The 26,552-nt window shown below is 43.9% G+C and overlaps 1 long non-coding RNA gene and 1 pseudogene across 4 annotated transcripts in view; both read right to left on the bottom strand.

The window, feature by feature from the left end:
• LOC308505831 overlaps positions 1–26,552 on the bottom strand; it is an 89,057-nt gene that overhangs the window by 31,959 nt on the left and 30,546 nt on the right. The window contains exons 3-4 of one of the 3 annotated variants that reach the window (XR_013994627.1): positions 24,633–24,720; positions 18,267–18,338 (exon numbers count right to left, since the gene is read on the bottom strand). This is a non-coding gene — a long non-coding RNA (uncharacterized lncRNA). Of the gene's footprint in view, positions 1–18,266; positions 18,339–19,732; positions 21,148–24,632; positions 24,721–26,552 lie in introns of those variants that run through there. The other 2 variants (XR_013994629.1, XR_013994628.1) reach the window with 2 other exon arrangements.
• Positions 12,641–13,051, bottom strand: LOC308505830 (small ribosomal subunit protein uS8-like; annotated as a pseudogene). Its single transcript has one exon. The product of its transcript is annotated as a small ribosomal subunit protein uS8-like (transcript).

The raw sequence follows: 26,552 nt of genomic DNA, 5'->3' as shown, positions 1-26,552 counted from the left end.
AGCATGGGACAGAGGAAGTGGTTGTGAGGTGGGCCGAGGCCAGGTCTAGTAGCCTCCGCTGCTCTGTGCCCCCGTGGGCAGCCAGGAATCTTGGACCAGCCTACCTGTGTCCCCACAGCTTGGCCCCACCACGTGGCCACCACTCTCTGGGATCTTACTCCTGCTTGCCCCGGTGAGCTGCTAGAAGGCAGGATGGAGACCGTAGGTCTTTTTTCTCGGTCTCTGCTGCCCCCAGCCTGAGGAGGGGAGGGCTCCAAACAGTTGAGGGTCTTTCCACTCCAGGTGAAATCCTTCCTCCATCTTGTTTCTAGTCAAGGCACACAGACTGTGCAAGAGAATGCTTTTGTTCGATGAACTATTTTGCAAATCGTGAAGTTTCCCTAAGTGCATAAACTTTTTGGCACACAAAGCCAGAGACACTTGAAGACGGCTTCCATTTTCTAATCTGGGGAGCTAGTTCAGGAGGAAATGAGCTCCATGAATGTGAGAGTAAGAAAGGGGGAAATCTAGGGGTAGGGAGAGATTAATCTCTCAAATATTATGCATAAAGAGCAAAAAAGTCTGAACATCTCCACCAAATAATTAACAGCAGGGTAAGCTTTAGGATAAGGGAAAGGGTAGAATGGGAGTGTTACCTTTTTATTCTATGTATTTATAAACTGCTTGGATTTTGTAAATGATGAAGCTACATTCAGTATTACTTATATGATCTACTGTAAAAAAAAAAAAAAAAAAAGATGTCTACACCTTTTGCCTCCAGGCTGCAGACGGAGGGTGACGCAAGTCACACCTGTCTGGCCCACTGATGGGCAGAACCTTGGGAAGCGTATTTGCATGAGGGGCTAAGAAGCCTATTGGGAAAGAACTCTTGTTAAGGGAAGGAGGAGAGAGGTATAATAAGCTGACCAAGAGACAAAGCTTTGGTCAATGGAAAGAAGGTAATTCTGAGCTCCAGTTTTATCCATGACTTAGACATATCTGTGGGGGCCAGACCCTGTGGCTCCGTAAGGTAATGGAGGTACCAGCAGCCCCACAGCCCTGCTCCTACAGTGGAGCTAGCTGACCTCATGCCAACAGGAATGTCAGTGGCTCCCAGCAGCACGTGTGGGGTGCCTGATGGGAGAGGCAATATCCAGCAGAGCTGATAGCTCCATGGGGTGTGGCAGGGGCAAAGGGAGGTTGCAGAGCTTGAGAAGGGGAAAAGATAGCTGGGGGTGGGGGTGGTAACTGTCTAACCTTATCTACCAGCACATGGGAGACACACCCCCTGAGGATGCCCCAAATGCGCCTGGGGTGAGGATGTGGAACGAGGCAGACCCTGCACTGGCAGGTAGGAGCCAGAGTCAGAGACACACGTGAATGAGCTCTAACAATGTGATGAGTGCACCGGAGTGCAGGTGTGTGCAGGTGGGGAGCACAGGACAGGGAGCCACAGAGTCTACACGGGAGGGTCAGGGCAGGTCTCCTGAGTCAGCTGCCTGGTAATTCAGCGGGTGGGAAGGGTGGAGAGCACGAGGTACCAGTGTACAAAGGCCTGGAGCTGTGAGCCGCACTTTGTGGGAACTGAAAGCAGCTCAGGCAGAATGCAGGGGAATGGCAGATGAGGCCACAAAGGTTGTCTTCCACGGTAAGGAATTGGACTTCATCCTGCAGGCAGTGGTGAAGCTCAGAGAAGGGCTTTAAGTAGGGAAATGAAATAATCAAATTACCAGGAAAGCTTTGCACGCCACACTCTGTCCCTCCCACCTAACTCCCTCCCAGTGAGAAGTCTCAGAGTGTTGCTTCCTCCAGGAAGTGTTCCCTGACCAGCCGTCACTCAGCTAGCCCTTAGCCAAGGCTTCCAAGGGTTCTCACATTGTCTTGATTACCTGTGCCCTGTACTTTTTCTCTCCCCTCGTATCTTGTAAGTGCTAGAGACCAGGGATGATGTCTATTTTGTTCTGTGTTATATCCCCAGCACCCTGCACAGGGCCCAGCATATGTATTCAATATGTATTTATTTAATGGAAAACAATCTGAGAAGATAAGTCTTGTGAGCTGTATCGATTGGAAGTGCTGAGGGCCTCATCTGCAGCAGTGGTGGCAGAACTGGACAGCAGGAAGATGTTGGGAGATTATTTAGAAAGCAAAAATGATAGGCCTGGGTGATTAGATGAGTGAAGTAAGGGGGCCAGGTAAGGGGAGGAAGGCTCGGAGGCTTCTGGCTTAAGCAGTCGGGTGGATGATGGATTAACCGAGCCTGGCTAACTCTGGAAGAGAAAGCAGTATGTGGGGGAACATGACTAAATCAGTTGGACTGGTTGACTTTGACGAGGTGAAAGGCACACAGGTGAAAAGGCTCTGGGGGCAGCTGGAATCATAGAACTGGAGCCCAGGACAGACATCTGAACTGAAGATGGAGATTTGGGAGCCGTCATCCTGTAGGTGATGGTTAAAGACCAGGTAGGGGATAAGATCACCCAGGGAGTGAATGAACAGATGAAAGAACAAGGAGGACGCCCACCTGTAAGACGTGGGCTGTGGAACTGTGGAGGAAAAGGAAGCTATGAGAGAGGGAGGGAGAACAGAGAGCAGTATCACAGCTGCTGGGGCAGAAGTGGCTTCAAGGACCAGCAAACAGGATTCAATAATGTAGAGAAACTAAGAGCCCAGCCAAGGCCCCCTTAAAATTGGAAAACTCAAGCCCAGGGAGGCTAACCGAGGTGTTCAAAGCCACGAGCTAATAGTGCCCATGGTCACACAGATCGGTGCCTCCAAAATTATGATCCCTGGACTCCGGGGTGGAGGAAGAGGGTCTCCAAGACCTTTCCAGGGTGGCTCAAGAGTTCAAGAACATTTTTATAATAATACCAAGACTTTCTGTAGTATTCACTTTGTTGACATTTGCACTGATAATGCAAAAGCAAAAAATGGTAAAACTGCCGGGGCTTTAACACAAATCAACGAAGTCCTATCCCTTATCCCCACATACTTGTGGTTTAACAAAAGTCCAGCTTCACATAAGAATGTCCATGATGGAGTAATAATTGTTAATTTTATTAAGATATGACCCTTGAGTACACATCTTGTTAACAGCCTATGCACAAAGCACTTTCGCTACATACCAAAGACATGGACACATTCACATGGTTGTTTGTATTGAGAACTGAACTACTTGCTTTTTTCGTGGAACATCATTTTTATTAGAAAAAGAAATTGGCAAACTGTGATTAATCAGTTGGGTATTTGGCAGACATTTTCTCGAAAATGAATGAAGTGAGCTTGTCACATTAAGTGAAAGAACTGACAGTATTTTTTTGCCAATGATAAAATTTGTGCTGTCAAGTGAAAATTAGACTTTTAGAAAACTTGTATCCACACCATGAGCTTGACAGCTTCCCAATACCTAAAGACTTTGGTGATGAAATCAGTAGTAATATTAACAAATGTGATATCGGGGACTGAAAGTGTCCACATTTGGAAGCTCTGCGTAACTCACTGAGCCATTATTTTCCAAATGACTAATGCATGATGTGACAAAATCAGGCATGAATACAAAACCCATTCAAAGTATAAAACGGATCAATGGAGTTTTATACAGCTGTGTGTGAGAAGATCAGGGATGTGGTTTCAGATCCCTTACCACAACTAATCTTTCAGAAACTGCCATTTGTCCAATTTGGGGGACGTATCAGAGATATCCACAATTATCTGAAAAGGCTATTAAAAGAGTCCTACTTTTTCCAACCACAAATCTGTATGAAGCTGGATTTTATTCATCTACTACTACATGCTGCTACCAAAACAACATTTTGCTACAGACTGAATACAGAAGTAGATATGAGAATCCAGTTGTCTTCTCTTAAGCTAGTCATTAAAGAAATCTGCCTATCTGTAAAACAGTGACTCTTCTCTAAAGTTTTTTATTTTAGAAAATATACTTTTTATAAAATGTTAACATGTAAGGAATTTACTACTGTTACTTAAAAAAAATAACAAATACTTTTAAAGCCTCTGTTTCTAGTATTTGTTTCCATATCTGTTACATGGTAAATATCTATAGCTACAGACTACACAAAATTTTTTTGAATTCCTCAATAATTTTTAAGAGTGTAAAAGGGCCCAACACCAAAATATTAGAGAATCACTGATACAGACCATCCATTCCTGTCTCCCAAATTTTGGGGCTTACCTAACCCTCCCACCCACTTCTCCAGAGAATTCAGTTATAAAATTTAAAAAACGAAAGAAAACAAAAAAACACTTAGCTGAAGAAGAGATAAGACAGTAGGCACAGCCAGCTAAAGAGAGAATAAAACCCTTTTCTTCAAAATAATGTTCCAATTTAAGGGCCAAGACCTGGTAACTGGCCCTATCAGGCTATGCTGTTTTCATCCACAACCCACGTGCCCCCCTACTGCCACCTGTGGGAAAAGGAAGTCTAGGGGTGGAGGGCTAAGGAGGTGTTTAGGTGCTTTACCGCCCTCACATTCCGTATTGATGTGACACAGCACCAATGAAGTAAGGCAGGTGGAGCCATGTTTTTACCAGTCACAATTGACAGGGGAGGTCTGTGCCTTACCTAACAACAATCAATAAAAGTCAAGTTGGGAGCGGCAGCCTAGGGCTTGGAATCCAGGGTTCCCTCTACTAACTCGAAGATACCTCTATTCCCCACTCAAGCCTGGAGGCCCGCCATTAAAGATGCATTATTTTATGTGCAAGTAAGGTCTTTTCCTGTTTATAAGCCACATATTTTTTTAAATTGGGGAATATTGGGGAACAGTGTGCTTTTACAGGGCCCATCAGCTCCAAAGCAAGTCATCCTTCAATCTAGTTGTGGAGGGCACCGCTCAGCTCCAAATCCAGTCACCGTTTTCAATCTTAGTAGCAGGGGGCGTAGCCCACCATCTTATGTGGGAACTGAACCCGCAACCTTGCTGTTAAGAGCTTGCATTCTAATCAACTAAGCCACCCAGCCGCCCCTAGGTTTCCTTTTTTTTTTTAATCAAACCACTATATTCTCGCTGGTGGCTGGGTTGGAGACACAGGAAGCAGGAGACACGGGAAGCAGGAGCCACACGATCCACAAGCTGCTATATACTTTTCTGCCTCTCCTTTTTTTTTTTTTTAGTCCTTTGTCCATTCTTTTGGGTAACTAGTCATTTTATAATAATTTGTAAGAGAAAGTGACCCTTTGATGGGGGGGTGGAGATCCCCCTCCCCTGACCCTTGTATTACTTTTTAGTTATAAAACTAGTTTTAAAATGATTAAAATAAATGAAGTACAAGACAAATAAAGATAACACAAAAGCCAGTTCTTAGAAAATAAAATCGACTTCTAACAAAACTAATCATAGAAAGGGCAAGAAGCATTAAATAAGGGATACTGGGAATGAAAAAGGGAAGATAAAATACAGTAGAGATGTAAAAACAAGAGATGACTACAAAAATTTTATGCTAGCAATTTTTTAAACTTTTTTTTTAACTTTTTAAACATTTTTGAAAAAAATTCAAAAATTACCAAAATTGACTAGAGAAGTACTAGTTTTAGTAATACTTATAGCGGTAGTAGAAGTAATATTCTGGGGTCTCCTCTTAAAATGCAAACCACTCAGCAAAGTAAGTGCTAGTGAGTTCGTTCTTCAGTTGCCTTTTGTGACTAAAGAGATGGATGGGTCTTTGGAATCTGGGCCCATCTGGTTGGAAGGAAAGAGGGTGCTGAGACTACAGACGAGGGGCTGGCAATGCCCCTTGTTTAGCATCCTGGTGGCCTGCAATCATTACCCCAAGGCTGTATCAGGCTGCCACGACATCCCCTACTTGCTTCTCCAAGACAGCCTCACACACAAGATCCTGCCTAGCCTATCAGTCCCAGGTGGGCAGACACACAAGACTCCCTGTCAATCTGGCTTTGCCTAGCCCCAAGGCTCAGCCTACAATCCCCTCCTCCTTTACCTCCTTTCCTCTTACCCCTCCTCCTCATCCCTCCCTCTTTCCTTCCTCCTCTCCTCTTCTTGTGTCTCCCTGCCTCCCCACCCTGCCCTTCATCTTCTGTTGGAAGACAAAGAGTAGCTCCAGGTGTGGCTGGAGTCACATCAGGTGCCACACCGCTTCTCCCCACATCCCCCCTTCTCCCTACTCCCACTGCCGGTACTTCTGGCCAGAGGGAGTTGTAGCAAATAGATGGAGTCCTGAGGCCTAACCCCTCTGCCTATCTCGGCCCATTCCCCCAACTCACTTCTGAGTCTCCTGCCAAAATGAAACAGAGAAGGGGTCCGACAGGTGTGGTGATATGTGCAGTAAAGGGAGAGTTGTCTACACTGAGCCTTGGTAGGAGAGTTAATGTAAGACAGCTACCATTCATGTCTTACACTGTCCGTGGTCCAAATGAATGTCCCACAAATATGCGTATAAGCATTACTGTCTCAAATTTGTCAATGCAGTTGGGTCAATAAAAATTAAATCTATTTAAATATGTTACTCTGTCCATATCAGCTTGTGACCACTAGTTATCTCAAGCAACAGACCTAGAAGCACCCCCCACTAAAAGGTGTGTGGGTGTGTGCATGTGCGTGTGTGCATTGGGGGTGGGTGGGATTCCACTAAGTATTTTAATGATAAGAATGAGCTTCTTCAGGAAAAGGATGAGGGTCACCAATGTACCCACCATTGCTGTGGTCAAGCTGTGATGTCTCCTTATGGTCCTATCCATGGGGGGTAAGAGTGGGAAGAGGCCATAACAGAGAGTTGAGTTTAGGGGAAAAGGGTTCGTTTGTGGACCTTGCTAATGATTTTAGTCCTGGATTGACTCAAGCCCCTAGCAGACTGTAAGATAGGTATTTCAGTGGACCTTGCTCAAAGCTTCAGGGGTGGGATGGGATGTGGAGGACAGATACTCACTGTGATCTCCAACTTCTGCTGACTGCCTGGTGTGGAATGGCCAGCCTGTCCAGATAACAGAAAACTGATGCTGCAACAATACTGACCATACTAGAGGCCAGGACACTTGACCAGGCACGTTCAAGTGCGTTAATGGACACAGTGGATTGGAAGAATTAAAATCTGAGCCATACCAAATGTTGGGTGGTCCTTGTAGACTCAGGGGTGTAAGTGATTAACTCAAAACCTCCCTCTGTGAGTGCCTCTATATTCGGGGGGTGAGGGGGACAAAATAGGAAACTTGGTGTATTTTGATGTGAGCAATCAGCCCTTAGAAGTCCTCCTTCCAAAAATATACCCCCTGCTCCAGACTCACCTGACACCTAAAATTTCACCATCAGCAGGTCCTTCAAGTTACTCAGTAGGTCTCTAGAAAACACAAAGATCTTTTAACTCAGAGTGGGGGGTGGAGATTAGTGAGAAGTCATACAAGAACAAACCAATGGTAGCCCTGGAATTCATAAATGAGGGGCTGAGAGGTGGCAATCCAGTGGGAAGAGGGGAGAGGTGGAAGCAACCCTGGATTCTACCACCGCCAGAAGAGAAACAAGCAGAGCACTAAGAGCACAGGAATCAAGACAGAGGAGTCCTGGACGAGGAGGGGTGGGGGCAGGATGTCAAATCAGTCCCTGTCCTCCCGTACTCATTTTGCCAGTCAGAGGCAGGCAAACACTCCAAGGCTGAGCTGAGGAATATCCTCGAGGGTCTTCAATCCTCTGAATTCTATGTAGGCTCCCTTCTCCCCCCCAGAAGGCCAAGAATGGCAGGAAAAGGGCAGAGTAAATCGTGGGCTGGATTGTCCAGTCACATGATTTGTTCTCACTGCTTCTGGTCACGTAATCTTTTTCCCTCCTCCTCTGGCCTCTCCCTCTCCTCCATTCCCCTCCTTTTGCTCTGTTTTGAGTTGGTTAAAATAGATGCAAACTCTGGTCTTTTCTATTTTTAATACCCAGCCATTACATAATCCACACCGTAATTCCTGACTTGAAAAACTATTGGCAACAGTAGAAAATCCCCAGAGTTTTAAACAGGAAAAGGATCATTACAGCACAAAGCCTTTGGCAGTTTTACTGACTGGTAACCGTCTGTAATCGTCACTTGCCAGTGGAAGTCACATGGGCCCTGGGAAACATTCTCCCCACGTCAGGGAAAGCCGGCTGGGGGAAGGGGTAAACTGCAGCCCCAGCTGGGGGGGTGGGGGGGTTCTTGGAGCTCCCGCTGGGCCCAGGTGAGGGCTGAGGAGTGAGCTTCAGCTCAGCACCCCCTCCCGAGGCCACCTTTGATTGCTTTTGTTTCTTGCTTGACAGTGAAGTCTCCAGCATCCAGGACCTCTCTCATCAGCTCCTAGGCCTTCCCAGAGCCTTCAACACATCCCTGAACAAGCCTGAGTAAAGGGGGACTATCCCAGTTAATGCATGATTTTATAAAGACAGAGGAGCAAGGAAGACTGCTTGTTAACCACAGAGACCTGACCCACTCCTCTACAAGGCTTTCCACGTATTAGGCCAATCACCACACTAAAATGATCCAATAAAAATATAAGGACTAGGATGCAGATGTAAAAACTTCTTTCAAGTCAGTGTCCTGGAGGTTTCCTTGAGGAAAAGGGGTCATTGAGCCTGGTATGCATAAGGTCTGGAGTAAACAGAACCATTGAAACTGGCATGTATAGTAAATGTAGAGTAAACAGAGACATTAAGGTTTGGGAGAGGGGAGGAAAGCAAAGAAAAGAAAAATGTTCAAAAAGTCCCAAGCTAGGGGGCTGGCCAGTTAGCTCAGTTGGTTAAAGCCAATAACACCAAGGTTGCCAGTTTGATCCTCACATGGGGCACTGTGCCCTCCTTAAAAACCAATCAATCAATCAATCAATTAATCAATAAATAAAAGGTAAACTTAAAAAAAAATATATAAGGACTAGAAGTTTTGTGAAAGGTTTAACAACTAAATAAAAATTATCTCATTAAGACCAAATTCTGTGTGTGTTGGGGGTGTAGGTAGTGTGGGAGACACAGAGGGGACAGGAATAGCTTTCCCTGACTGCCAATTCTGCCGCAATCCTAACCCCAATAATCAAGGAGGGTCAGTCCAATTTGGGTAACTACATGTGACAATTCCATCAGTAAATGTTTGCTGAATGACACACACTGGACTAGCTGCTGGGGCTATAACAGTGAGGAAAATCACTGCCCTCATGGAACTGCCTGGTCAGTGAAGGAGACAATCAAAATACTGCAAAGGCATATCATCATCACAAACCATGATAAAGGGTCATGAGGGAAAAACTTAGGGTGCTAAGGACATGTAGGATAGAGGGACCTAATAGGATCTAAGGTTTTTTTTTTAATTCAGCATCCCATCTTCCTTCACTTCCCGTCCTCCTGTAGTTAATATTTACTAGATTTCTTCTATGTACAGAGGCTAACGCTAGGTTTTCTACATGCCGGTCTCATTTGATATATATAGCAAACTCACAAGTCAGCACTTTAAGACAAAAGTACCTGTTGAGAAAGACCGAATCACACGTTGTAATGAGAATTGCATACAATTCATAACGTGAATAAAGACTCTACTGGTTGCAGGTGACAAAAATCCAAATAAACTTTCAAGGGGGGTGGGGGGAGGAAAGCCCAGGCCCATGTAAATGAAATGCTCAGGGTTAGACTAGTGTAAGGCATGGTTAGATGCAGTTGCTGAGAAGATGTCCTCTAGTCTCCATTTCTCTCCACCTCACAGCTCAGCTTTCATGAGATGGCTTCAGCATTCCCCTTGGGGTGGTAAGACGGTTACAGCAGCCTTAGGGTTATGTACATTCTATAAGCTTGGCAACCCAGTTGGAAAAGAGAGTTCAGTGCTTAATAGTTCCAACAAAGTCCAGAGTCATGACTGGCCTAGATTTGAGACCATGCCCATGCCAACTGCTGTTCTCTGATTGGCATATGTGTCCTCCATCTAGAGCTGAGGGATCCTGTCTGAGAACAGGGACAGAGGGGGTCCTCCAAAGGAAAACCCGGGACTCTCACCTAAGAGGGGAGAAGTGTGCTGGGCAGTCAAAGCCCGCTGATCTCTACTGTCCTCAAACTTCGCAGCTCCAGTGGATGTTAAGACTACACAATAGGTTCTTCCTCCCCAAGGAATGAGCAACAACACTTGTACAGTGTGGCACTGGCTTTGGCTTCTGGCTTTAGGGCACCCTTTTTTAGGTACTTGCTCAGAGCAGTATTCAAGTCCTAAGTCTTTGTGGCAGACTTTTCCCACTTCTCTTCACTCAAAAATGATGTGTCCTACTCCGCGCTAGTGTAACTAAACAGGCTGCAGCTCTCTGACTCTGACCAGTGTCCTCAGGACCTGCATAAATTACAGGGAGGGAAGGGAATGACAAGCCCTGTGTTGGAAAGTTCTGCTTCCTTTTGGGGTCTGAATTGAAAATTGCTTTCATTGGGCAGAAAAAGAAATATCAGGATAGTTCCTAGAGCATCCAACAAACAGACATCCACAAGAGGGTCCTTAAGGGGGTGGGCGGAGTCCCTGTCAAATGTTCTGAGTCACATAGCACTATCACAGTCAGGTGTCAGCTGCAACAACCCTGTCCTCGGGCATGTTTTAGAAGATGCCTAGATCCCCCATCCCAAATTCTATGGTAAGTCCCATGACCCTCCCACAATTTCTACAAATTCCCAACAGCTAATGCTCTTAACAGTCCCTTTTGGCTCTGACTCCATCTCCTTCTGGACTTCTGATCTCACTCACATTTCATCTTCTAAGGCTGGTCTCCTCTCTCTGCTCTGAGCTGTCCCAGATGTAGGACTCACCTCCCTTTTCCCATGCTTTATCAAAAAGAAAAAATACACACACAAACTTACTCAAAACATCAGACTTTCCTGAAGTTACGGAGAGACAGAGGGGTTTTATGTTACCATGCTACGTGGCACCTTTATCCTATCTAAACGCTTCCCACGTTTGGGAGGGGTCTGTCCTTCCCTCAGGAAACTAAGTTCCCCTCATATTATTCAGAGGAGCTTAGCTCTCCATCCTCCTTCCACTGATGTCCAAGGACCCACAGCTGGTGTCAGCCCCATTATGAACCATCCATTCCAGGTTCCACTGCTGACTAGCACTGAGGAACAAAAAGAAGTTTGGAACTTTCACTCTCTCACTGTCACCATTCTGTAGTGATGAAGCAAATTGAATGATTCTTTCCCCTACAAATATGAATTATGCCACCCCTCTTTAAAACAGAACTAGCTGCAGTCAGTTTTAGTTTTAGATAGTTTCAGTTTCCTACAGGCATACCTTGGAGATAGTGTAGGTTTGGTTCCAGAATTCCTCAATAAAGCGAGTCACACAAATGTTTTGGTTTCCCAGTGCAAACACAAGTTATGCTTACACTGCACTGTAGTATAGTAAATGTGCAATAGTATTATGTCTAAAAAACAAAGCACATACCTTAATTTAAAAGCACTTTACTAGTCAGTTCTCACAGTTACCGCTTCGAGATGACGGAGCACTGATTCTGGTAAAATAATGTTTTATTCCAACTATAACTGAAAGTTAAAATAATGAAGTGGTGCAGGATAAATGTTATTGCTGCTCACTAATTATAAAATGCAGTAGATGACACATGTGATTAAACATACAGGAGTTGTAAAACAATAAATAAATAAAATACAAAAATAAAAGCACTTTACTGCTGAAAGTGCTAACCATCATCTGAGCCTTCAGTAAGTCTTCGTTCTTTTGCTGGTGAAGGGTCTCGCCTCAATGTTGATGAAAATACAATTATCTGAAAAACTCAACAAAGCGAAGCACAGTAAAATGAGGTATGCCTACATTACTCAATGTAAACTTTCCAGCTCAGAGAAAAGCCTGTGTTCCAAGTCCAAAACAATTCACATATACCTGTACAAGGGCCCACTGACAGTAAGGATGTGATGAAGGAAAGCAGTATTTCTGTCTCAAAGGTGTTACCTGCCTTTCAAAGACAAAATCTTTATGTCCTTGTGCTACCCTGTGATGAGATTCCTGGTGTTTCCAGGCTGGAGTTCTGGAGCCTCAAACCCCAGTGAAATAGGCAAAATTAGTTAGCTTCAATGACTCCTTTCATCTAGGTTGATGGGGCCTGAGACCAAGTTTAAAGCAGCTAAGAGGCTTCTCCAAAGGAAAGGCAAGGACAAGTGCAAGGAGCAGGTTTCCTCCCAAGACCCAGGCCAGCTCTATGTCTTGAATTCCTGGGCCACTCAAGTAATTCCAGTCCCTTTCTACGGGGAAAGAGCAAGCAAGACCTCCCAAGCAGAGGACACTCCAAGAGGCTGGAGGCAGAGAGGCTCTGCAAGGCCGTAAATACTACTAAAAAGGAGCAAATCCTAGGAAGGGAGAATGCTGAGCTTTGAATTCCTTTGTTCATCACACCAAAAAGTGCAACAGCAGACTCCATGGCCCAGTAGTCTCCCTCAGGAATCCTTTTAGTTCCTGAGGAGGGTGGGTAGTGAAAGGTCCCTAAACTCTTGTCAGAGGTTAAGATTTATAATACCAGGTTAAATAAATAAAGAGAATAAGAAGGTAAGGATGAGGAATAAATCTTTTATCTTACATAAACAAAGATGAAAGTTGATGTTTCATTCATTATTATTTGTATTCTTTGCTCATTTTTCTATTGGGTTTGTTGTCTTTTCCTTACTGATTTACAGGAACCCTTTATAGACTTTTTTCCACTGAGGAATTTTTATTTGCATGTATGTATTACATCCGTAGAAGAAAGAACCCCAGCATTTTCCCTCCTGTGTGTTTTCATCTTGCTTCTTTATGATCCCTCATGCCCACTGAGGTTGTCAGTACAATGAAACCAAATTGGCGGGACGGGAGCAGGTTGTTCTGCCATTTTTCTAGACCTCTGAGTTGCACATCAAATCTGGGGCTGATCACTCCACCCTTGTTTAACCTGACTGTGAGGTTCACAACAATTTTCCCAGATCATCAATGATTTCAAATTTGCCAATGTCACCATGCTTCATCATCACAGTTAGAAACCGGACAATGACCTTGGAGCACGGCCTAATGAGAACTGGCATTTGCCTCTCTTCTCGGCATTGCTGATGCTCCTGAGAGCATCGGCCAGGACATTCATGTGCACCATTATGGCCGTGTGGAGAGAGGGTGGCAAGTGCCTTTCTAGATTATAGATGTTAATTTAATCCATTGTCTTTTACACATATTGCAAAAATTGTCTCCCAGCCTGTTGGTTGTCTTCCAACTTTGTTTACAATGACTTTAGCCAGACAGAAGCTTCTCATTTTTAGGTGGCAAAACCAGTTACAAACGATTTAGAAAGTACAACCATGGGAACAGCACCCGGAGCTCTGAGACACATAGCCTCTCTGCTGGGGGCTGCACAACCTTGTTTAGGTTCCTGTGGTAAACGGCTGATTAGGCAATCATTTTCTGAGCTCTTCACATCTGCTTGTATAGCCAGGCGGTAGTGTAAATGGATCCAGTGAAGAAGGAGCAAAAAGAATTGTCAAGATTTTGTTTGTTTTCAGCTGTTTGTAGGCTTCTTTCTTAAATGTTTGTAGTCATGTACTAACAATGTCAAAGGTATCCTGAATCACTGAAAAACCAAAAACATTTTTATAAACAATAATCTGAGTGTTTTCAGACTCTTTCAAAGTATGTGGGCCTTAGGGCATTATTTACTGTTACCGTATGTGGAGGTAAAAAATAAATTAAAGACCCCACAGAAATAGAAAGGCTCAAGAGTCCATGACTCCTAGAATTTTAAGCAGGAAACCTTTACGGAGTTTCCCTCCAGCCTCTCACAGAAGATTAGCACTGGCCCAACCTGATCCTGAACAGTTCAAAAAACCCTAATGGCCAAATGGGGTTTTGCCTGCAAGAGTACTTAGTCCCTGTTCCTGCAAACTCTGCATGAAAGCCGAGTACTTTGTGGAGGTCCTCCCACTTGGCCAGAACTCCCCTCCAGTCCTCCCCCAACTATGAGACCTCCATGGTATTCGCGCAGGCAGTGTAGAAAGCAGGCCTAAAAGATGGTTCTGGCTTCTTTCTCCCCAGCTGAAACCTGACACTCCTTGTGGAACTTGGTTTCTGGGCAATAAAGGTTCTGCCATAACATCATTCAGCAGTAACCAGTGGTACCAAGAGGAGAAACAAAGCCATTATTCCTACAATCTTACAAAAAAAAAAAAATCCTTCCTTTGCTGAGGCCTGTACCAAGCAATTGCACTCCTCCTCACTGCTGTCAATGACTGACCTCATGGGCCAAGGACATGGGCCAAGAACATGGGCCACCTGATCAGAGTCTGCCTTTCCACTCATCAGACCCTTGCCTGCCGTGACCTCCTATGTCCTCCTATATTTCTACCTCTCCTTGTCTGTACTTCTATAGCTTCTGTTCTTCAACAGCATTGAGATGTTCAGTCCCTGATACGCACTCCCCAGCACACTGCTGCCTATTCGTCCTCTCCTGGACTCACTCGTCTTTCTAGCCAACTAGATGACAACCACTGTGTTACCAATATCCTAGACACCCCTCCCTCCAAGTCTACCATTTGCCCCACAAAACACAGCTCCTATAGAATAGAATGCCCTCTGCTTTAACCTCTTAGTTGCTAAGTGCTGCTAAAGCAACCACTGTCATGAAAGCTGCTTCCTCTAGAAAGTCATCATCTCCAACATTAGCTGGGTCTTCAGCACTGCTCAGCTACATGTCCACAGAGTACCGCCATTGGCACACGTTTTTAAAAACCAGGCCACTGTCCCCACTATTCCCTGCTCTTAGCAGATAACCTCAACTCCTGCCTAGAGAAAACAAAACCCAACAGAAGGAAACTCCAACTTTCTGTCTCCCTAAAATCTTACGAAATCCCTCTGCCCCGTCATATCCCTTGCCCCCATCAAATGAGACTTAAAAATGCTCAACAGAGTACTAGCAGATGTAGGAAAGTAATCAATGATGGCAGTGATAGTGGTGACGGAGTCACCTTACTGGTAGCCTCGTCCTTTGTTCAGTTCAAGTTGAATCTCTGCACCTGTGCTCAGTAGCCCCTTCTCCCCAGGTGACATGATCAATAATTTTTATTTCTTTCAGTCTTCACCTTCTCCTTCTTTACTAGCTCTTTCTCCCCAACACAAGGACATGCTCGGGTCTCAAAAAATAAATAACCCTCCCTAGATCTTGGGTCCCTCCTTCATCAACTCTCCTTACTTCACAGACAAGCTTCTTGAAAGAGTGGCCTCCCTGCCTGGTCCATCCCCTCCCTCCAGGCACTAGCTGCAGAGGTTGTCTAATAGAAGAGAGTGGACTGGCCTTATTTTCCAAAGGTCTGCTCTTTGGAAAATTTCTTTAGAGATTAGCAAAAAAGCACGGTGAAAAGGAATACATTGTGTTGCTATTAATTCAGTTTTAATAATATAAATGAGAATAATTTTTAATAGGAATGAGAACAGATTTTCCTTTGTATCAACACTATCTCTGACTAGAGTAAAAAGCAAGATTGAACAAAGCATTAACTTCCCTGATTCTCTAGATCCAAAAGCTAGAAACAATCTCTCCTCTCTCTGAGCTTCCACAGTGAAGACTATAGTTGCCATACCCTATCGCTTTATCTCAAGTTATCATAGAACTCTCTGCAGTTAATAAATTTTTGATAAATAAATGAATGGACTTTATAAGCACCTATTATAGTTCATACACTTCTGACTGCAAATCAAACTGGCTAATTAAATGAGTCCGACCCCACCCTGAAAAACCTCCACTGACATTTTGTTAACTGAACATTAGTCTTTTTTTACACATTGGATACAATAAAGTTGCATTCAGTCATTCATATCCAATAATTTAGGTTTTCACTTCCCTAAATGTGCCTTGTAAAGTCTCAAGTACCCAAGTACCATGCTGTCTGGGTTCAGTCTGAAAGGACTAAGGTAAAAGCCAGCGAGGCAGGACTTACTCCATCTGAGGGATATAAGCAGGGTATCCTGGGGGAAGGAATGCGTACATTTTTTCCCTCCCTCACCTGAAAAATGCCCCCAAGAAATGCTCTTCCAGGTGGGACTGAGGCTTCCTCTCACGCAGTGTCCACTCCCCTTTGCTTCAATTTCTTTCACAGACTCAGAGTGTCAGCTCCTCATACAGGCATGGCTTTGCCCTTGCTGGACCTCCCAAAGTTTACTCTTTTCTCAAACAAGGAGGTTTGCCTGGAAAGTGTCAGAAGTTTTTTCTGATGTGAATAACTGCACATTCCTTACAGCATGAAAATCAAATTTTATTTTGAAAATCAGGTTCAACTCTTAAAGAAACCCAGTGGTAGATCCTCTCATGATATGAAGACTCTTCAGTCCCCCAACCACCCCAATGTAAGCACCAGACCATCCGCATGAGATCACTAATTCTCCTAACACAGGAGATGGAGACTGGCGTCTGGAGTACCTTCCAAAGCACGGCCACGCCTGCTCCCACAGTCCCTCTGAAGAAGCCAGTCCTTCTAGGCAGAATTACGGGCTTGGAGGACTATGCTAAAAGTACAAAGGTGGCTGGGCATGCAGGCCAGGAAACAGGGCAGGGCAGGTGACAGGTCCCAGTCCTTCTGGAGCCACATCCAGAACCTCCCAGTTTTCTTTACCCTCTTAGAAGGTGTAATTTCTAAGAGGGTAAGATCTCCAATGGCACACGGCCAAAGGGCAGGGCCAGGCTGGGTAAGCAACAGCCTGCAATGAGCCCGACGGGCTCCTGATTTAGAATCCACGCACTGAGGAGGAAGGGTGGTTGTTGGAGAACCTCGTACAGAGGACTTAGAAAGTAGCTGCCCTCTCTGGGTAAGATCCAGGTTGCCAATACCATGTTTCCCCCAAAATAAGACAGGGTCTTATATTAATTTTTGCTCCAAAAGATGCATTAGGGCTTATGTTCAGGGGATGTCATCCTGAAAAATCATGTGAGGGCTTATTTTCCAGTTAGGTCTCATTTTCAGGGAAACACAGTAGGTAATCTCCTACCTCCAGAGCCTTCCTCACTTGCTCCAGAGACTTTCTCAGCAGCCTGATCTTTTAAGAAGGAAAGATCATGTGACTGGGACTCAAGTGACACTAGCTCACTGGTTTTGAAAACGTTCCTTCTCTGTGAAGTCATCAGCTCACAGAACAGAAACTTCCCGTGGTGCCTGCATTTTCTCCCTCCCCACTACAAAACCTGAAGGAAAGACTAGTCCCAAAAGCACCCAGCCAAGCTGTAGTGTGAGGCTATGGGAAGACTGTTCCACGCAGCTCAACAAGCCTCAGGAAGAAAGACTCCTTTGGTCCTTCACTCACTCATTTGTTCACTCACTCATACATTCAACCACTGTTTCCTGACTTCCCACTATGCTCCTAGCACTGGGGTGCAAGGATGCTTTGTAGGATTCTTAGTGGACATTGGTCTAGCATTTGCCTGAGAACCTCTTTAAAGTGGACGCTGTTAAGAACTTCTAACAAGAAATAACTGCTTTTTGTGTTTATGGTATCAGAATGGCTTAGCTAAATAATTTAAACCCATAAATATGATTGTCAGTTGGAAAACTGAAGTGACTTGAGACTTGATTTTTTACTCATTAAAGTGGGTCCTCTTAGGATCTCTACCAGCTAGCAAGCAAGCAAGCAAGCAAGCAAGCGCGCGCACGCACGCACACGTGAATTACCATGTGATTCCAAAAGTAAACAAACCTAATGACTTTGTAAAAAAATTTTTTCATGTAATTAATTCAGATAAGCCCTTTCCTCATGGGCCAAAGTCAATATGCTTTTACTGTATTACTTTCAAAAGAATGAAGCCAGAATTCAATAACCCACTAAGCCACTACACTAACTCTGCTGTAAGGAAAACGGCCAGCCTTACTTCCAAAACACCTCAAGCTATTTACAGACAGATTAGGACTATTTTTCCCCTTGAATTCAACAGAGAGCCAACATTCTCTAGTTTAGAGGAATGTCAGGGCCTACGAAGGCCAGGGGACGAGGCAGTGACTATGAGTGACATGGTGTCTTCCCTGGCACTCTCCTTCCTCCCACCTCTTAACTGTGGGTACCCCCAGCTCCAGGCTGCAGCTTTTGCTCTAGTCTTTCCCTCCTTAGAAAATGCATCTCTAAGAGATGGATAGTAAAGAACTGAGAAATGGAATTTGAGGCCTGAATACCTGAATTTGAGTCCGAATTCTCCTCTTTGAGCCTCAGAAAAATAATAACGCATAGCATACAGGATTGTGTTAGCTAAGTCACCATATATAATGGCCTTTGTAAACGGTAGTGATTTCTAAGTAATGTCGTGCAGTTGTTTTTCTATGACGATGACTGCCCACTCCTACCTCTCCTCAGGCTCTCCTCTCAGGTTCCAGCTGAAACCAGTGCCACACACTTCACTCCAAGGTCCATCAAGGCTGCCAACAGGAAAGGGAAAACCAAGATATAAACACCCTCCCTCAGGCATCTCAAGTCTAGAGAATCCCCACTTCCACCTATTTCATCTAGTTTAGAAGTACCTTTCTCTCTAAGTGGGAATCCTCAGCCTACAAAACATTTCCTTTTGGATGTACCTCTGGCCCTTCAAATTCAACTCCAAGAAACAAATTTGTTTCCCCTTTCTAGAAGAGTGGTTCCACCTTCCAGTTACCCCCATTTCCGTCATGACAAGTAATTTTCCAACTTCACAGGGTACACAGACACCTTGGCATTATCAGTGACTTGCTTCTCTTTCTTCTTTATCCTCTTCCTGCCTGACAGACTATCAAATCAGTGTTTACTTCTATGGACTGTCCCTCAGATTAGTCCTTTTCCTTATAATCCCACCACTTACCCCAGTTTGTGCCTCATTATTTCAGGCCTGAACTCCCAAGATGGCTTCCTGACTGATTTCTCTAACCACGTTTTTCACTTCATTCATTTCACACATTCACACTACAAAACCTTCCCCAAACACTGCTTTTATCACCACTATTCATTACCTAGTCCACCAAAGTAAAATAACTGTACCCACCACCCTCAAGTCGGAATCTATCTCCTATTTTTTTAAAGTGGTCTTTTTTTTTCTGAATTAGAAAAGATAATTTCTGTTACAATGTGTTGTATGAATTTTTAAATATATACACGTAGCTATGGCCATATGTATTTTTCTCAGCTGAAACATGTTCATATGCTATATATTTTTTCATGTATATATTGTAGCCATCTTTCCATACCAATAATTATAGATCTATTTCATTTATCATTGTATGGACATAACATAATTTATGACCAATCCCCTATTGATGGCCATTTTCACTGTTTTATAAACTCTGCAGTAACAAATATCCTCATACATGTATCTCTGCACGCTTGCCCTTGGGAGAAATACCTAGAAGTCAAATTGCTGCTTTAAGAGCATGTGCACTTTAAATGTGATACATATTGCCAAACTTAACTTCAGAGAAACTGTACTAATTTATATCCCCAGCTACAGAGTATGAGTTCCTGTATCCTCAAACCCTCACGAGCAATAAATATTTTCTTCTTTTTAATATTTGTCAATCTAACAGTTGAAAAAATGTATCTTATTTCTATTCGTGTTTTCTGGATTCTAAGTGAAACAGCCTTTTTCTATATGTTTTATTGATCATTTGTATTTACTCTTCTATGAGTTTGGCCCATTTTCTTTTTGTGTTTTTTATTCTTTCCTATTGATTTGTAGGGCTTTATGCACATTAGAGACATGTTGAAAACTCTTTGTAACCGGTTTGTCGTCTACTTTTTAACTTGTTCATGGGGTTTGTTGTAATTTTTTTTTTTTTTTAGATAACTCATCACACTTTTTTCTTTATAGTTTCTACCTTTGGTGCCATGCTTAAAAAACTATTTTTTAGTATACATATTACTTTAGTTTTAGAATTAATTTTGCTAGCAGGTGGCAGAAATATCTTTTTTTGTTGTTGTTTAATAGTTAACATTTGTCCCAAACACTATTCTTTCCCATTGTAACGTAGGGCCGTCTCTGGGCTTTCTAATCTTTTCTGAGCTCTGCTGCCCAACAAGAATTCTTCTTTCCATTTGGACTAGCTTTTTCATTGCCCACAATAGGTTGCATGTAGGTTGTATATTTATATTGTTGTCCTTAACTGCAACATCCTCTCACATTCTCTCCATAGTTCCTTCAAAGCAAAACCATTGCTGGGGTAATAAGAAGTAAATGCTATCTAAAACAAGAAATGCTTTCCAAAGAGGTAAGAGAATATAAAAGAACACATCATAGATTCTACAAATCCTTTGTGTGGCCAAAAAAGTGGATGAGCTTTTTATTCAGCAGAGCCCTTACTTAGGTGGGCTGCGTACATACAGAGGTGAGTTAGGGAGGGAAAGGTAGAATTCAATTGCTTTGCATAACAGAGAAAGAAGTATTTGGAGTACTTAGTGACAAGAGAGCAAGGAAGGTTTGCTGAGAGGAGGAAGATAAGATTATAAGAGACCAAGGCCTTATACCTTGGGTGATGTGAATAAGTGATGAATCCCTAATGGGAAGGTGGGCAAAAGTACTTTAAGGGACAGCAATAGACAGTATTAGAATTCAAGTTGCTTGCTTTAGTACAATGTAATATACTCTCCATTACCCAAACCTTTAATAAAGTCTGCTACACACACAAAGGCTTTTACTGGGAAATATCTGAATTCTACATCTGGGTCACTGTGGATGGAAATCGGTAGAGCAAGCTTGAGACAATAAGAACATCTATAAACTGAATTAATTTAGTGAAAGCAAGAGCTCACAATTAGAGTGACCATAAATACATGAGCTCCTAGGAATTTGAAGAAATTTGGGAGGAATCAGACTTTCTACAAGTTGTAGAATGACACACTGAGCCAAAATTTTAAGGGAAAGGATGGATCCAGCTAACACTAAAATACTCAATATTCACAACATTTTAAAAGGAACCAAATTGCATGAGGTTCAGTGGTGACTTACAGAAGCAGGCAGTGGGGAAAGTGCTAATTACTCTTCTTGCACAAGAAACAAGTTGAGGGCCAGCCCGGTGGCTCAGGCGGTTGGAGCTCCTTGCTACTAACTCCAAAGGCTACCGGTTCGATTCCCACATGGGCCAGTGGGCTCTTCAACCACAAGGTTGCCGGTTCAACTCCTCGAGTCCTGCGAGGGATGGTGGGCTGCGCCCCCTGCAACTAACAACGGCAACTGGACCTGGAGCTGAGCTGTGCCCTCCACAACTAAGATTGAAAGGACAAAAACTTGACTTGGAAAAAAGTCCTGGAAGTACACATTGTTCCCCAATAAAGTACTGTTCCCCATCCCTAATAAAATATTTAAAAAAAAGAAAAAAGAAAAAAGAAACAAGTTGAGGGTCATATGCCCCATCCCTTCTCCACGCCGCATGCTTCGAAAGAGGTTGTTTGATCCCTACCCCACCTAGGATATTCTTGGTCAACTCTCACCTCTTCCATGATGCTTTCTCCCTAGGTTTTAGAACTTGGATACTTCCTTTCCAGAACTTCCATTTTACTTAGAATCTGAACCTCACTTTAACCTTTAATTGTTCTTTATGGTTTTTATTTTCTATATGTTAATTGCTCTGTGAAATTCAACGATAGATGCCTTGCAGACAAGAACCACAACCTAGAAGGGAGAGAGGGGAAGAAAGATGGAAGGAAATCACCCACCCACATCCTAACATCTTACATTATACTCAGAGCCTATTAAATTTCTGGTGGGGTAATAGTATACGGGTGTAATCAAAAAATACAGTCAATGTTTAAATTTTAAAAAATTATTACAGTAAAAGACATATTGCCATTAATCCCCCTCAAAATATTCTCCCTTGCTTCCAACTCACTTATCCCATCGTTCTTGCCACTTTCTGAAGCAGTTCTGGAAGTCCTCTTTTGTGAGTGTCTTTACAAGTGTTTAAGAAACAATGTGCGGGGGCGGCCGGATGGCTCAGTTAGTTAGAGCGCGAGCTCTTAACAACAGGGTTGCTGGTTGAATTCCCACATGGGATGGTGGGCTGCGCCCCTGCAAATAAAGACTGAAAACAGCGACTGGACTTGGAACTGAGCTGTGCCCTGCACAACTAGATTGAAGGACAACAACTTGACTTGGAACTGATGGGCCCTGCAAAAAAACACAGTTCCCCAACATTCCCCAATAAAAATTTTTTTTTAAAATAAAAGAAACGACGTGCATAGAAAACAGCTTGAGAAATGGGCAAATGGTTTCATCCCCGATCGTGACAACACTCCATGTCATACATCGCTTCTGGTACATCATTTTGTGCCAAATAAAAACATTATGTGTGTCCTCATTCACTGTATTCATTGGGTCTGGCATCATGTGACTTTTGGCTCTTCCCCAAAGTCAAAAGGACCATGAAAGGAAAATGTTTTGAATCGCTTCAGGACATTGAGGCAGCCTCGAAAGCACAACTAAAGACACTCACGAAAGAGGACTTCCAGAACTGCTTCAGAAAGTGGTAAGAATGATGGGATGGGTGTGTTGGAAGTGAGGAGGAGTATTTTGAGGAGAATTAATGGCAACGTGTCTTTTACTGTAATAAATTTTTATTGAAACATTCACCATATTTTTCGATCACACCTCATAAGACAGTGATGTAGAAACAAGTTTACTAATGACCCTGGATGGTGATGCTCCTAAGTCAAAGAACAAAGGAGGAGGAGTAGAAATAGGAAGGAATAGGAGACGGAGAGAAGGAGGTGGCTTGACAAAGAATAGAATTTGGCTTTGGATAGGTTGAGTTTAAAATGCCTAAGAGGCATCCAGGTTATGATGTCAACAGTGTTTGACCACTGTGAGTCAGGAACTCAGAAGAGAAATTTAGACTGGAGATAGAGATTTAAGAGTTTCTGACATATTAGTGGTTGCGAAAACCATAAGCATAAATGACACCAGGGAGGGAGAGAAGAGAGCTAAAAACAGAATCTTAGGAAATGCGTTTATGTAGGGAGCCTATTAGGGAAAGACTAGTAGGGGAAAATAGGCCTTCTGTTGTTACAGGCCAACTAATACTTCTAAGTGCCTACAGACTGACCAAATATCTGAGGGGTTCTATTTAAGATCTCTAAATGCCCATTTCAAGCCCTGCTTCCACCTTTCTGTATGTCAGCTCACTCCCTGATTTTCATAGTTAAAACCATGGTCTTTCAGAGGAAGTGGCAGAAATGGACCAAAGCGATAGGCCAAGGCCCCTAGGATGGGGCTTGTGGGTGGAGGATGGTACTTGCTGGATGTTCAAAGAACATCACACCTAAGGGCAGGGTCAAAGCTGAGCCTGTCTAGTTTATTTTATGATTAGCTCAGCCAACTGAGTAAAGATCAGCCAACTAAAGATCTTACTCACGACAGTAAAGACACATACCTCAGAGTCTCAAAGAGACCTAGTAATTTCTTCATCAAGAGTCTTAGAGATCTCTATCGGCTTCAAGTAGTCTTTTCCAATCTGTTCTGAATGGGAATGGCATAAAGAGGAAGTGATTGGCTTCCTCTCGGGTTACCACCTATGCCAGCCAGAGCTTCTGGTACTTGGTGACCCACCCTACCAGATTTAAATGGCTCTCTGCCTGCAAAATTAACCTGGTCACAGAGCATGAGTTTATTTCCACTGAAGGGTTGAAAAAAAGTTATTATAGTCTGGACTGCCCAGGAGCTATAAAACAAAAGGTATTTCATAACAGAGAAAATGTATAGGCCAGGCCGGTGGCTCAGGCAGTTGGAGCTCCGTGCTCCTAACTCCGAAGTCTGCCAGTTTGATTCCCACATGGGCCACTGGGCTCTCAACCACAAGGTTGCCAGTTCAATTCCTCGAGTCCCGCAAGGGATGGTGGGCAGCGCCCCCTGCAACTAAGATTGAACATGGCACCTTGAGCTGAGCTGCCGCTGAGCTCCCAGATGGCTCCTTTGGTTGGAGCGAGGGCTCTCAACCACGAGGTTGCTGGTTTGACTCCCGCAAGGAATGGTGGGCTGCGCCCCCTGCAACTAGCAAAAGCAACTGGACCTGGAGCTGAGCTGCGCCCTCCACAACTAAGACTGAAAGGACAACAACTTGAAGCTGAACGGCACCCTCCACAACTAAGATTGAAAGGACAACAGCTTGACTTGGAAAAAATCCTGGAAGTACAACTCTTCCCCAATAAAGTCCTGTTCCCCTTCCCCAATAAAATAAAAAATAAAATAAAAAGAGAAGTAAAAGAAAATGTAACGTCACACCCTTTCCATAAAAATGGGCTCCATCCTACTTGGCACTGATCCCCATATGTAAAGTCAAAATCCTAAACTACCAGTGAGACTTAGACTGATGCTGAGATAAATAGTCCAAGAAGTGCTAGAGAAATCCTAGAAGAGGACAAATGTGGGGAAAGAAGCCTCAGACAAGCCCTCCTTCCTTGGACTCAGAAGCTGATGATGTCTGTGGCCATAATGCACCACCCCATCACCACTTCCTGTTTCAAATGCAGGAAAAGGGAAGAGGATCCAGATGTGGGAGAAAGAACGGAGAATCCCTACCTCCTCCCCACCTTACAGCTCCAGGCCAGGTCAGAACTGGCCTTATGCAGACACACAATAATGGTGTCATGCCAGCAGAGACAGTAAACAGGAGCTGTTCAGTGGGCAATGTTCAATGAAGAGCACAAGGAAAGACTTCCTACCCCCAAAGAATTTTTTTTACTGATTGTCACATTACCTTCACCAGGAATTCCTCCATTTCATATCCATTCCTTTGGGAGAAAGGCTCAGATTTTCCAAAACTGTGCTCCACCAAACTCCACATTCTGTAAAATTCAGAAAAAAAAAATGGTTCTCTAGTTAAAAAGTTTGGAAAATGTTATATTCTCTATCTCCCTTTTGGAGCTTTAGACATGCATATTTAAAGTTCTTTTTGAAGTACATGCAGCTGGAGAACTCAAATGAAATTCAAGACAGGGCCCTGACAGCTATGAGCCTTGTTGCGGAAGTGCAGCTGGACAGACCAGTATGACACCCAATTAGCCCAAAAAGTAGTGGGCAGGATTCAGGGTGGTCAACACTGGGAGACCTGTGCCTGAGCAGGAAGGACGCCACCTACCAAAGCCTAGATGCTAGAAAAGGCTTTAGAATTAGAGAAGGGACCTGGCCTAATAGAGGCTGGGAAGCAAGGGCCACGCCCCTGGTGAGAGTGTGACAGCAGAGCTGTAGTCCTGGACAGGGCTGGGGGTCCAGGCAGGGCGACTGGACACAGCTTGAGCCTCTTAGGAAAAAGCCGAAGGTGACACGCAGGGGAGGCGGAGACTGGTGGACAGAGCTGTCTCTCAGGGACAGGACACATGCCCAGGAGACTCCCCGGGGGGTACTAGCTCCAAAATCTTGGTGATCAGCAGATCCAGCTCCTTCACTAGATCTTGTGTATGGGGCTATGGTGGTGGGGGAAAGAAGAAGGCATGTGGAACATCCAGAATCCGCCACAGAGTTGTGCTGATTTCAGTAGGAATAAGTTCCAGACCCTGCCAATTTAGGAGGTGAGGGGTAGAGTCAATTCCTAGGATAGCCCTCTAGGGTACTATGCGGGAAGAAATGAGTAAGAACTCCAGAGGCGTAAATGAAACCAAAAGTCTGATCAAAAGGAAATGCTCTAGACTTAGGATAAGAATGTGGACGAGTAGCAGCTGAAGCCTGAGCGTGAAGAACGTACATGAACCCCACTGTAAGGAGCTGGGAAAGCACCGAGATTTGATGGCTTGGGGAGGAAAAAAATAAAAAATGAACAGTGAACTTGGAAGGCTCACTCTCTTTGGAGGAATTCAGGCTAAAAATGTTATAGATCTGAATTATAGGTGCTATGCTGGCAGCCTCTGGATTAGCTACTTTGGTTTCACAAAGTTAGTGGACAAGGGGGAACTGGATCTTTGTATGGACACCCCAAGTGCTCTGTCATTGCTTTTGACATGGCTTATTTCTGCTTTCCGGTAAAGCCCCATCTCAGCACAGCTCATTGGGAAATCAAGACCAGAAGTTGTCTATGACCAGTGGCCACTGAGGAAGTGCCCTGCCCATGTTGTCTCTTTTACGACACCATTTTACATCATTTCTGCGAAGCTCTCTCACGCTTCCTAAAATCTGTGACGGTCCTGTCTGAGGACATCACAGCAAACCACAGACCCAAAGGTTCTGTGCTCCTTATTACATTCTGTCTGTCAGCTGTTCCAGGCGACACCGTGCCTGCACACCCAGCGCACTGGTGGAAAATCGCTCTACTTCCCACCCCCCTTGGGAGCAAGAGCCTCCATCCCTACTACCTTCAGCTGCTACTTTTTTTCTCAGACAAAACTATGAAGGAAACAGTGTTTCTTTAGTGACCTTTATCTCCAACTCAATGGTGTCTCCCTTGTGTTCCTACAACTGGGGGCAAAGTGCCCTCTCCTCTCTGGCCCTTGCCTTAGTCTAGTTCTCAGTAACCAATCTCATAAACTCAATCACACTTCTACTTACATGACAAAGATGCATCATAATCAAACCATTTCCTGGAGTCTCTTCATTTTTAATAGAGTCTCAAAGACTTAAACCAGAGAAAAGAAATTTCACTTGTGGAATTCCAAGCAATAGGAAATAGCTGAGGCCAGTCTTTGAG

Source organism: Rhinolophus hipposideros, assembly GCF_964194185.1.
Source record: "Rhinolophus hipposideros genome assembly, chromosome: 12".
Lineage (NCBI taxonomy): Eukaryota > Metazoa > Chordata > Mammalia > Chiroptera > Rhinolophidae > Rhinolophus > Rhinolophus hipposideros.
This window is presented reverse-complemented; position numbering and strand designations above follow the sequence as displayed.